The sequence below is a fragment of the Meleagris gallopavo genome, chromosome 23, assembly GCF_905368555.1.
Source record: "Meleagris gallopavo chromosome 23, MGAL_WU_HG_1.1, whole genome shotgun sequence".
NCBI lineage: Eukaryota > Metazoa > Chordata > Aves > Galliformes > Phasianidae > Meleagris > Meleagris gallopavo.
Window position 1 is genome coordinate 464,630 of NC_139426.1, and position 13,398 is coordinate 478,027.

General features: G+C 44.9%; 1 protein-coding gene across 11 annotated transcripts in view; it reads right to left on the minus strand.

The window, feature by feature from the left end:
- CAMTA1 (calmodulin binding transcription activator 1) overlaps positions 1–13,398 on the minus strand; it is a 227,757-nt gene that overhangs the window by 149,742 nt on the left and 64,617 nt on the right. The window contains exon 1 of one of the 11 annotated variants that reach the window (XM_085242260.1): positions 1,843–2,081. The exons of the other annotated variants lie outside the window; for them this stretch is intronic. The gene's annotated coding sequence lies outside the window, so the exon portion shown is untranslated. Of the gene's footprint in view, positions 1–1,842; positions 2,082–13,398 lie in introns of those variants that run through there. 11 annotated transcript variants of the gene reach the window in all.

The following is a 13,398-nucleotide window of genomic DNA, read 5'->3' on the forward strand; positions in this document are numbered from 1 at the left end:
TACGGCCCCATGTATGCATATGTTGTGAAATTTATGGAAATAATTAAGAAATAATTAAGAAATTTAATTATGATTTTCATTTGGGGGAAAAAGTCTCTCGTGAATACTTTCTTTAACCATAGTTACATATTCCAGAGCATTTTCATTTAAAGCTCTGCAGAATTAAACCACCCTCAGGACAGCACAGACCCTACACCGCATGGGACCTTGAGGAGTTACTGCGACAACAGAGTAAAACTGCTCCGTAAGGCTCTGACATTCCGGGATCCACAACAGAAAATCGCGGTGACGCTATCACAGAACCATATCATGGAACCACAGGACAGCTGAGGTTGAAGGGGACCTTAAGGCCCCCCCAGTTCCAACCCAACGCCATGCCTGAGTGCTCCCAGCAGCTCAGGCTGCTCAGAACCCATCCATGGCCTGGGGCACCTCCAAGCTCCAGGGATGGGGCATCTTTGCTGTCTCAGCAGCAGAACTCAGTCAAACTGCAGCATTCCTGAGGTTCTGTGCAGTGTTGAGCAAACTGAAACCTCTCTGAAATACTGGAAACACCATCTTTAATTTTAGTACAGGGTTTTGGGAAGTAAGACGGTGGGAATGTTTTACTGCCAGGGATGGAAGGGCACACACAATTTATTCACTCACATTGCAACTGAGCGTTCTGAATAGCAGGGAGTTTGCTTTTTTCATGAATATAAAACACTCCCATTACAGCCCGTGTTTCCACGCTGCAAACACAATGCAGACAGAGGAGCTCAGGTATTCATCTGCATCTGTCCCATCCAGCACAGAGAGCCGCGCTCCAGTAATGACCGCGGTGGAACATCTCCGCATCCACCCAAACCCGTTTCAAGTGCAGATGAGATGACCTTCGTGCTCACCCAATTTCTGCCCTGAATGCAATATGCAGATCTGAGAACCAAGATATGAGCTCTGCCACTTTTCAAACCGCTCAGAATCACAAATGCACAATGCAGAGCACCAGGAAGCAGCTCTAACCGAACCCAAATGCCAAAATTCACCTGCCCATTAGGTTTTGCTGCTTTACACACATAGGGCCCCATCTCCACCCCGCCACCTCTTGCACAGCCTCCTTTATCCTGAGGTCACACCTAAGTACCGCTTCTAATTTTTCCCCCTTCCATGGCATCACAACGCTATTGAGATGTAATACATTTATTATGAGGACTCTCCACCAGCGAGTATTAAAACTTACGAAAGTGACTTTGCAAATTACCAAACAGTCACCGAGCTAATGAAGCAGGACTTTTAAAGTGACGGAGAAATAATTCCTACATTATAAGATGGCAATCTATTGTGTGAAGAGAGATTTGGCTCAGAGCGAAAACGCTCCGCAGCGTGAGAAATGCTAATCCATACCGAATCAGGCAACAGAGATGAAATAGGAAACAGATTTACTTCTGATGAAGGATGGCTTAGGGAAGAAATAACTTGATAGATAATAATAATAAAAAAGTAGCAATGCTTTGTGTGTCATATTTTTACTTTCTTTCGAAACCAAATTGCTTCAAGGAAACTCAGTGATGGTTCACAAAGTCCCGGCAGAACTTTCCTCAGATTCAGACGGAACTTTTCAAGTTGTCAAATGAACCCATTGCAACGAGTGGCTCCTCAGCAGCAGCAGCAAGAGTTAATAATTAAAAATAGATTTAAAGAAATCCAAAATGCACTGTTTGGTGCATTATTGGTTTGGATGTCACAAGGCCGCTCAGCAGAAACATAGCAGGGAAGCAGCACTAAAAGCAACAAAACAAAGGCAATAACCTCCCTCTAACACAACATTGTTTACATGGAGCAGAAAAAAAGAGGCAGCCAAACCTTCATCTCTCAGAGCGCTTCACTGCAAAAGAGAAGGTGAGGATTCCAGAAACAGAAAACCATCAGCGGAGGGGAAGGGAAGCACCAAAGCGCTGCTTCTGCTGCAGAGCACCGCCGCCGTGCTGAGCCAACGCAGAGCACGAGCCGGCTGCAACGGCCGCGCTGTGCAGGCAGTGCCCTGCTGGGCTGGCATGTCGAGCCCTCCCTGCGATGCCACACGGAGAGTTTTTAGGAGCTTCCCTCTGAATATTGCAGAATAGAACTAAGAAAGCAATGAAAAAACAACCTGCCTCTCGGCCATGTTTCATCTGAGCACTTTGTGACCAGGACAATGTGTTGTTCAGTGAAGCAAATCCTCCCTTACACACAAACTGTTTTCCTGGTAACCGGCCCAACAGTTTCAACCTTTCTCAGCTGCTCACAAATCCTGTTACACAGCGAAGATTTGTACCATAGCTTTAATTTACTTACTGTAAATAAATCCAGCGACTTGGCCAGATCATTTAATGAGTCACCCGGGATACCAGAGGGGCCAGAAAATTGTAATCCTTATTCCAACAGCATGAGGTAAAGCTGTGTGTTATAACCTAAGGTAATGCACCACTAATAACGTCGTACAATTTCAAATAAAACCTTTAAAATCTATTCGGCGTTAATGTCACCTTGGAGTTTAAATCACGGAGAGCAATTAATAGCAGAATGATGTTAGTTTATAAAATTAAGAACTCAAAACATTCCTAAATCAGAGCTCCAGCAGCCACCTGCCAGGAGCTGTGCCAGGAGCACGGCTGCTCTGCGCGGTTCTCCCAGCTCTGTGCGCCCCGCGCTCAATGCGAACGCCGCCCAGCAGCGAGCAGTGAGGGCTGCCAGCTTTCTGCCAACGTCCCGCACAAAAGAAATCGTTTCTGGAAACTGCTCGATGAATTCCTGTGTGCCCTGCACGCTTCTCTACAAAACGCCCGGCCAACGCCGCAAAGAGAGGCAACCCTCTCGGCACCGCAGCTCCATTCATTTCCATGGCAGGCACCTTTAATCATTTTGTAACTGCTCTTTAATGAAGTTGCTTTTTCAACGTTCCAGCTCAGCCAGGCCGCCTCCAAAGGATGATGTGACACGCAGGCTCAGCAGCAGCCACACAAAGCAGTGCTCAATGCAGGCATCCCATGTGCTCAGGATGGAGGCTGCGCTCAGCATCTCAGTGCCAGGAACTGCCAAACTCTGGTCTCCGATGTACGTGGGATCTTTGAGCTGAACTCAAGTCCTTCCAACACCACTGCCAGAGCCCTTTGTAGGAGAGCTCAGACCACCATCCCACCCCACCTCCTAGCACTGTTTAACACAGCCTGCTTTGTCCAGGCTACGGCCAGAATTCTGATGACACCTCAAGATATGGGGATGCAATAGATTCTCCCAGACACGTTGCTGAAAGAAGTTTTGTTTCTCTTAATTGAGAGAACCTTTACACATTTTCTTATCACTTAACCTCCTTTATTTGTATCTGTGTAAATCAAGTTGTAATATCCTGTTTGCTCAGCATGGCAGCAAAGAGCAAAAGGAAACGCAGGAGGCTTTTCAGCTAGTGAGAAAGTTAAGTAAAATATAGGGAACATGCCACAAACACAAAACAAAGTCAATTAATTCATTTGTTACAGAGTGAGAGCCCTGCATAATCTGCCCTTTGTGCAGTTTATTTTAGCTAATTGCTTATCCAGCAAGAAGATCTCCACTGCACAACCCCATTTGCTGTGCTGGAGGCTCAGCAGATGAGAAACAAATGATCACTTTTCAGAGGCCATGGAGACGACAGCATGTGGATTCTCCTATGTACCACTTTGATCCTCAAACCAACAAATGACACCAGCTAAGATGGGAGCACGACAAGAGGCAGTATTCCCCCCTCCAGGATGAGCAGAGCAAGGTGGGCTTTCTGCAGGATGCAGTGGAAGACTTCACCTCTGCCCATCTCTGCTGCTGCATTTGCCCATCAAACAATTCCTCTTGTAAATACTGTGTTCTGTCATCTGTCCTACTTCCCCACCAGCGTCAGATGAAGTGCAGGCAAAAGCAAACGACTTAATACAACATTTGCCAATTCCTCTTTCTTCTCGGCGCTGCTGAAGAGCAAGCTGAATGTAGAACTGTCAGCCCTGCTAAGAGTCTTCCAGCCAGCAGAAAGATGGAACAAGTACAGATGTTATTAGTCTCATTAAAATTTTGTAAATTAAACAGTGAGCGTAACAGCCTTATTTGTCTTAATTTAGCTCATCATTGACATTATAACATGAATACAGAAATATCACTATGGCCAATTCATTCTTCCTGGCAGCAGCAGTCGGGGGCACCCCGACGGAGTGCGATGCAGCACTGCTGCTGTCAGGAACAGAGCTGGAGGGGCCAGGATGGCCCCATGGCTCTCCGCCAGCACCAGCAACCTTGCACTGCACACAGCAACATTAAATGAGGCCAGAAAAAAAACAACAGAACACACCAACAGCGCACACTGGCACAGTTTGGCTCCCCAGCAGAAAGGCACGACAGCTTTGACAGACCCGATAGATTTTACTATTCATTTTGTAAAATGCCAGGCGTGTAAGAAGTAAACAAGACACCCTAGGATGACACGCCAGGGAAGACTGAGAAGCCAGTGCTTTCCAGGCAAGCAGAGTCAATTTTTGGCCCCCTGGCCAGGTCTGGGCAGGGATCAGTCCCCGAGGAGCTGCCTGCAGACCCACTGCTCGCAGGCTGTTGGGGCTGCTGGTTCAGAAGTCACCCAAGGAGACAACAATATTTCTTGTAGGAAAGATTCAACTTATCGGGTTCCTCAGGGAGACTTACGATGGGCTTTTACTGCTGTTTTATTTCCCTCAGAATCAATAGAAAACAATAATCCTACAGCTAAACATAAATCACATTGCAAAACTTGGTGAATGGTCACGTGCGGTGCCTTGGGAGCAGGCCTTCTATTTAATTCCAGAACCAGCACAGTTCACGATTCGCAGACTCGTGCTCTGCAGCCAACCGTTGCTGTGGGGCTCTGCTGCCCCACTCATAGCCCCAAGGCTGCAGAGATTCGTCCTCTACGAATCCCATCCCACCCCAGCTCTGGGCACACACTGAATGACCTCAGGCCCGACCGCCCGCAGTGCTGCACAGCGGCTCCTGCCCAGCACAGGGCCGGCTGCACGGCAGGCGCTGCCCCACAGGCTGAGGGCAGCAGGAAAACACTTATCTTCACAAACCAACTTCTCTTCTGCCATAAGCAGTGCCAAAAGCTCACGGAAGAACCACGTTATTTAACATTCTGACAGTAAATTACAGGAAACAAAAAGGCACGGGGAAAGTTATCTGAGGATGTTAGATTTAAGGTACATTTTTAATTAAAATAAAAAGACCAAAGCTGTGATGCAGTATCATAAAGCAGATAATTTTACAGCTGGATGATCTCCCTCTGATGTACTGGAAAACCATTTTTAAGTGACATAAAGTTTAACATAGCGGTACATCTGCCTACCCACCAGATTCTACATGGAATTTAAAATTTAATTATTTTCAAGTATTGTTGCAGCGCAAGAACGTCAGCCAAGTGTAACTCCGTCAGAACCTCTGCCAGATTTTTGTAAATCTATGTTTCTCAGGACTGAAAAATAATCATCTTAAGATGATTTGGTAACGAATTATCAGTACCATTAAGCAAATCCTGGGGTTACAGGACTCTTAGTGGCATCCCTTCCCATCAGCCTCCTTGCACGTAGCCAGACCCTGCAAGCAGCAGCTGTGCTCCATCTTGGTTTGTTACAGACATGGAGTTCCCACAGCAGTTTCCTGTAAATACAAGCAGGGGGATGTACAGACACTGCAAAACTGATCTATACCTGCAGGAAAATATATAAAGCCACAGGGAAACAGAGTATCACACGCATAATAGTCAATGGATGAAGCACAGAAAAGCAACAGCAGAGGAAATGGAAAAATGTGCCCTTAAGTCCCTACCTGATGGTGGTATCACGAAGATATATTAATGATGAGTTTTGTTAGAAGGGAGGATTTCTTCTTAGGAAGAGTGGTGGGGCATCGGCACAGGCTGCCCAGGGTGTGGTGGGCACCCATCCCTGCGGGTGTTTAAGGGCAGGTGTGGTGCTGAGGGATGTGGGTTAGTGGGCAGTAGCGGACAGATGGTTGGACCGCATGAACTTAGAACATTTTTCCAACCCAAACAATTGTATGATTCTATGAATTCTGATGTTGAAGAACCCATGAAAGGACTGTGGAGCTTTGGAACAGATTTCTTAAAAAACAACAACAACCTGAGCTAAAATCATCAGCCTCAAGAGAAATTCTAATGGCGGACAGAGTGGCAAGCAAGTGGCCACCAGGATGGATGAGACAGCACCGAACACTTCGAGTGCAACATGGGTGCATGGCAGCAAGCAGGGCTGCATGAGTTCCCTCCTGCAGCACAGAGGGCCGCACAGCTGGGGCACCCGCTCATCAGTCATTGTCCATTAGTCGAATAATTAAAGCCTACAGCGCTGCTTACTTTGCTGATTGTATCCACAATTGTCTGGAACAAATAGGCAGTTGGCAATTTGGAAGCAACACGTCTAAAATAAAGAATGTTGTCTTAAAAACAAATTCACACAGAGAATTCCTCCCAGGAGCCGGGGTGAGCGCAGGACGCGGCTCATGGGGACAAGGCCTTCATCTTCATCAGGAATCAGCACCACGTTCCAGGCCCAAGTAGTTACCTCATGATGTTAAACTTCAGGGTTTTGTACACCAGGGGCAAATCAAAACCAATGAGACCCATCACAGCACTGCCAGCCCACACACACACGCCTCCAGCATGGGACGGACGCCCTACACATCCCTTTTTCACAACTGTCTTTTTTTTTTTTTTTTTTAAAAACAATCTCACTCATGCCATTATAACACTGGAAAATCTTTCCATTTAAATGCAAAACAGATGCAACACGTTAATATGCTCAAAGGAAGTGATGCAAAAGCATTGTCTCCACAGGTAAACACAGCAGGTGACAGTCACTTGTTTTAGCTCTCCACATTCCCATTAAATATTTGTAAAGCACTGTTATGAGTCTATAGCCCACAGTGGTGGCTCTTTCCTCAGAGCAGCAGCCAACCTCCGAGCTCCAGCAGAGCCCGCGCTGCTGGCAGGGCTGCAGAATCCCTGTTCCTCTGCAAGGAACAAAGCAGGAACCCACCAAGGAAACACAAAGAGCGTTTCCATCTGCACAGGCAGCAGCATGGACCTCACCACCAAATACACAGCTCTTATAAAACATTCATCTACCCTGCCTGCTGGGGAGAACATGTATACAAAGTCCTGCAGAGATCCCACAGCAGTGGAGAATGCACAGCCAACAGAAAGGGAAAAAGGAGACATCTGCAAGGTGGTCTCAGCTGCGGTGGTATCCACAGGTCTCAGCTCCACCGTGGATCACCTCAGTTATGGCATCCTCCTTCGCTTCAGCGTCAGGAAGAGCAAGGCAAATGCATGCTGGGCTACAAACGTCACCCTTCCTGCTGCTTCTCTGGCAACAGCAGTGAAAAAGCCTGTGATTGCACCTGATCATCTCAGCTGTAAAAGCACGTTTTTCCACAAGCTCAAAGAGAGGAGAAAGAAAACAACCAGAAGCTGAAGCTAGTGCCTCGCAAGCGGAGAAAAGAAGCCTTCTGCAACTCAGGCACACAAGAATTGAAAATAGAAACTCCTGGCTTGAGGGACGAACCTTCTGGGAAGAAAAAAAGGAATAATTACGCATTTCTGTAAATATCTACCAAGACCATAACCCATTGAGAGGAATCAGCACAGGAGATCACAAGCACAGCAGCGTGCAGGGGAACAGCACATCTGTCAAACACACCAGCTACCTGCTTAGCAAATGACTCTTCGTTCCACATGAAGATAAAGCCGACTCATTACCTACACGCGCTCTTATTCAGCACAAAAATGAGTCTCTGCAGTGAGCTGCTCATCTTCTGACAAACACGGTTTGTTATACAAATCAATTTGTATTCTTCAAGTCTGAGTAGCAGGTCCTTCATTATGCACAGCTCCCCTCCATCAAGTTCCCTGGCTGTTCCTCACATGGTGCTCAAACACTTCTAGAATTTTAGCATGCACTTACTAATACACCCGAGTGCAGTTGAAATCATACTATGCTGATGATAAATATCACACTGCTAACGCTGCTCCTGTCTGAAAAGGGAAGATCCACATTCCTGACACATGACATGTCTTTCCCCTCAGAATTTAAATCCCAGTGCCAGGTTTCCCGGAGGAAAAGAGTCTTTGTCAATAAATAATCCCATAAATAGTTTGTTTTTGATCAGCCGGTATTTGCAGGGCATTGGGATGCAACAAGCAGCCTCAGATGCTCTCCCTGTGTGTTGTTTTTGATGCAGAGAATGTATTGGAGAAGTGAGAGAATATCATTAAAGGTTAATTATGAGCAACTTAAAGGTTATTTTTGCATGTCTCACCTCCTGGACAAAAGATGCTTCTTTACTACGGTAGCAGAATATCAATTAAGTCACCGAGCATTTAAAACAGGACAAAGGTTTTAACTTTGTTACTTTCCAACGCAGTATGAACCAATACTGCTTCCCTGGTCCTTCCGCAGCCCTCACATATTGCACAGGCAAAGCATCTCCAAAACCATCCCTACTTGTCGATGCTCTTCAACCTAGAAACAAGGTACATAAACGTGTCAGGCAGTCTGGTTCTGGCCATCAGGAGACCAAAACAAAATCTCTTTTTATACATTTTTAATCTTCCTCCTGCTTTGAGCAGGACAATAGCAGCCACTGTCTTACTCAGCTCACAGTCCATTAACCCAGACCACATAGTCCAGCATGAGGACTCAGCCTTTGAAACCCCAACCAACCTCTTGTTCCCCATTGTATTTTATCAAGAAAAAAAATCAGAGCCTGGCCAAATTCTGAATGCCAGTTTTGTCTGAAAAGAAATGCTACGTGTTTTCATGGACCGTATCTATCGATGGGACAAGCTTACCAAAGGCTGGGCTGAAGGCAGACAGCAGTTTGCCAAATAACTCAATCACTGTATTATCAGATAATTGCTTTTCCTGACGAGCCCACGTTTTCCAGCATTCAGTATCCATGCAGGAAGGGCAATGCTGCAGGTCTGCAGCGCTGTCCCTCGCAGTGATGCCACTCTCCTGAGTCCCCAGTTAAATATTAAGTGAGACAAGTTCTCCAGCAGCACCTGCATTCACCTGCTGTGCTACCTGAATAATTCATAGGGAGCATCTGAATGAAATACTTAGAGGGTGAACAGATCTGGGCCACGCATTCTGATGGCTACCAGCAATTTTGCTATTAGGTCATTTTAAAACAAAAGGAATGAGCTGTTGAAAGAATTAATTATTGGCTTCTCAACTCTCCTGGACCACAGGGGCTAAAAATCTATACAAATCAATGCCTATTAAAACCATCCCCATACAGTTTATCCTCTTCAGGGAGGAAAAAAAGAAGTAGGAAATACTGAGCAGTAAGAAGAAAGTGTTTAGAGTCATGAAATCTTTAAAGTGTAAAAAGAGATGTGCCATATTTAGCAGGGATTATGTCAAGCAGCATCCCAAGCTAGAAAAAGCTGACAGCTCACACATTTCCTTTCATGGAGGAAAAATAGGTCATACAGGACCCCAAACATGTAAACAGAATTGTCAGCAACATGAGCAGAAAGCACAGAACTTCAGCATCGGGCCTGGGAAAGGCTGAGAATCGCACATATTATGGAATGTATGAGCTGTGTTAGCGAGGGAGGGCCTTCAAAGTGTGTGTTGGATCTCTAAAATGAGTTTGAGTACTGAGATCAGATATCCTGGAACCAAACACAAATACTGTGCTGCTGTCTTCATATGACCTCCAGCCACGTAAAGCACGCTGGTGCACTGCCTGCAGCCTCAGGAGGCACCTCCATTCCATTCCATTCCATTCCATTCCATTCCATTCCATTCCATTCCGCTTATCCCCTCCAGGACAGCACAGCAGCAAAAATAACTAACTAAATAAATGCCATGATGGCACATTCTTCAGGCAAAGCCTTGAGAAGTCCTTTAGAGTTCTTCACCAATTGCATCAAGCTTCAGAGCCAGGGAATTCCGGGTCTTTTCTCCAACAGTTCACTCATGAGCTGTCAAAAATAGGTGCAAACTGCAACAGAGACTGCTGCCTCCTATTGCACAGCTGAAAGATGAGGGTGAACTACAGCAACGCTTTTGACGTGAACCAGCAGCCAAGTAGGTTGAGTTTAAAAAGGTTCATGCAAGGGGTTGTGGGTATCTCATATTTTGATGACATCAAGTTTTGAGAAGTTTATAATAATAAAAAAAATACTCATAAAAGGGTGTGGGGGAGAAACACATTTTGTAACTGAATAATTACACTGAGAAAACCACAACAAATACAGTGTGACACAACGGCTTCAGCACAGAGCACACTGGAGAGCTGGCTTGCAAAGCATCGACCTAACAGTAACTCAGCAATACAGCACAATTGTTTTCAGTCTTCATTTAAAGCCAACCTGAGTTAATCTCACTTTAATGACACAGGAAATGGAAATTCCCTTAATAAAATAAGTTATGAATATTTATTACTCTATTTTTTTTACCTGAAAATTGAATAATTCAATTAATTCTACTATTAATTATTGAATACAAAATTAATATACTGCAAAGTCTCAACTTATCTTTAGAAGCCCCCGGCAACCTCTGATAAAAATGGCTGTCGGAGATAGGATGTAATTGTGATATATGCGTTTGTGTGTGGAGCTGCAGAGCACAGAGCCCAGTGGAGGACTCGGTGGCCTCACTTGCAAGAAGGAAAGCGCTCATAGGTGAGAGGAGCTCTGCTGCTCCCCGCCAGATGCTGCCAACGGAGCGAAACCTTCCTGTGCTGCTGTGATGAAGCAGGTCCTGACAGCTTCGTGATTTATTAGGTCAGAATTTATCAGTAGGAAACGCTGTGCAGCCCTACTGTCCTTGTCTATTAAATGAAAAGCAAGGCTTGTTTTCCTTAAGCCGGGAGAGGGAAATAAAAATGCTAAAAATAACCCAGTAGGTAGCATAAGTAAGACTAAATTACTGCAAATAGATACTGACAGCGTATGCAAATCGCTATTGATTTGTATGGGTGTGCTGCAACTGAACTTTCTTCTCGTTCCCGAAATATTAATCACTGCCAAGTCTCGCTGCCTAAAAACAGCACTCAGTTCCTTTCAGGGCTGAAAATCCGCATCTGGGAATTTCCCCAGCCACTTCACATCTCAGTACAAATGAAGGCTTATCGCAGTGTCAGCTTCTGGAAGTGCTTCCCAAGCAGCACCCATCTCCCAGGCTTTGCAGCAGCACGGAGCAACTTCTGTGCTCCTGACACTTATTTTTGGAGCACTGGAGCCCACCCTGTCCGTGTGCGTGGCCGAAACATCCCAACATCCCAGCTCTGTCCCCAGCTGAAAACTGACCTCACAGCTTCGGCTCAGCACCTCACCTGCAAATACAGGCAGAACCACACTGGATATTGCCAACACTTCTGACGAGCACTTCATGCAAAACAAAGACAGGTAATTAGAGAAGGTGCTGAGAAGCAAATTAACAAAGTAAATCCATAGAACAGAACTTTCTGGACGAAGAGCATCAGCTTTGTCATTGAAATTCCAATGTAAATAATGATTAAATTCTACTTGATATATAAATGTCAAGTAATTTTTGTTAAATGATTTGCATTTAAACTTGGAAATGTCAGAGATTGCAGTATTGCTGCATTAGCAAAAAAAGCTTCGCCAATTTGCGCTGATGACTGGAATACCCACTGTGGATTATCTGGCAAATTATCAACTAACCAAACACCATCACAAGGAAACATCAAGGTCGGTGCATAGGGAGAGACTTGGTAATTTATGTTGATAAACTGGAAAGCTTGAAAGACAGTTTTAATAATATTCCAGTATATTTAGTAGCATATTTCATCAACCAGAGTCGTCTAACGAGAAGTTTCATAAAAAAAGCCATTTTAGAGATTGTTAAAAGTTTTCTTAAGGCTCCCTGAATGTCATCACAGCAGCCATAGCACAACCGTACCTGACCGGTACCGTGCTGTAAGCACTGAAGCTTCTCAGTGAGACAGATCCGGATGCTCAGGAATTGAGGCACACACCTACGGCTCGGAATAAGCTCTCCCCTCTTTCCCCACCATATGCATCAAGTTCAGCAATCAGACATTTCAGAACTCACTGCCTGCCAGGTCACGCCGCACTGAGCCACCAGTGACAGACTCTCTGCAAGAGGTTCAACCCGACTGCAATTAAACCCAATATCCAACATTCACGGACCTTGCTCTTCAATATCCAAATTCCAGGATACACAACCAAGCGTGAGATTGCAATTATCCACATTTATAAGGAGCCCTAAGTAATACCAGGTTGCACTTTTAAAACCAAGGCTGGATGGTGGTTTTTCAGCAGGCAGATATCCAACAGACAATACGTTTTTGTGCACAGAAGGGAAAGTAGGCAAACAGGCAGCTCCCAGCCCTCCTCCCACCACCCCTGGCCAAGGGGATCCTACAGCACGTTCCCAAAACACAGCTGCCCACTGCTCCCTGTGCACACAGAGCACAGATGCCAACCTGATCCTGAAGCAGCTCCTTGGGTCAGCTGGAGCAAGTCTTCTAGTAGAGGTTCCTCAAATCATGCTATATATATCATTTTATTAAGAAGCTCTATAAGTGTCAGTGGTACAATTCATTTTTATTAAATTTCTGAAAGGAAATTAGAAGCACCAGCAGCAAACAAGGAATGGGGAATGTTCCAGTCCAGTGCAGGATCGATGTCATTAATTCTTTAATACCGAGAGCTCTGATTGTATGATCTCAGCATTTAACTGCTCCAATTAATTATAATAATAAAAGAAATTTTTTTAAAAATCAAAACTAACTCAACAATTTGAGAAGGTCCTTGAACAGTCATCACAACTCTGTGTCTCCTGGGACGTTATTTCTTTCAAGTGTAAACATGCAGGTATTGTAATATTAATAGGAAAGTATTTCCATGCATTGCCTTTAGCAAATCTAATTCTTAAAGTCATAAAACAATACTACAAACACAATGATAATCTCCTTTCTTGAATGATGCCATGTGCACCCCAACTTCTTAACGTGTTTTCCGGCCAATTAATGGGCTCATGTGGAAAAAGGTCAGCAAGAAATTATTCGGCCTCATTTCTGAAACTCGGATTACCAGCCAGGTCAGAAAATAACCTTTTCTAATGCTATCATATTAGCTGATGTATTGCAGCCAAGAAGTGGAGTGAAACAAAGCATTTATGCACACCAAAGATACACACACACACACACACACACACACACACACACACACACACACACACACACACACAAAACAAAGACAAAAGAAAAAAAAAAAGAAAAAAAAAGAGATGAACCTCATTGCTGTCATCAGCAGAAAAGGTCCATTTACTGCATTTCTTGGCCCTTCAACCAGAACAGAGAACCATTACA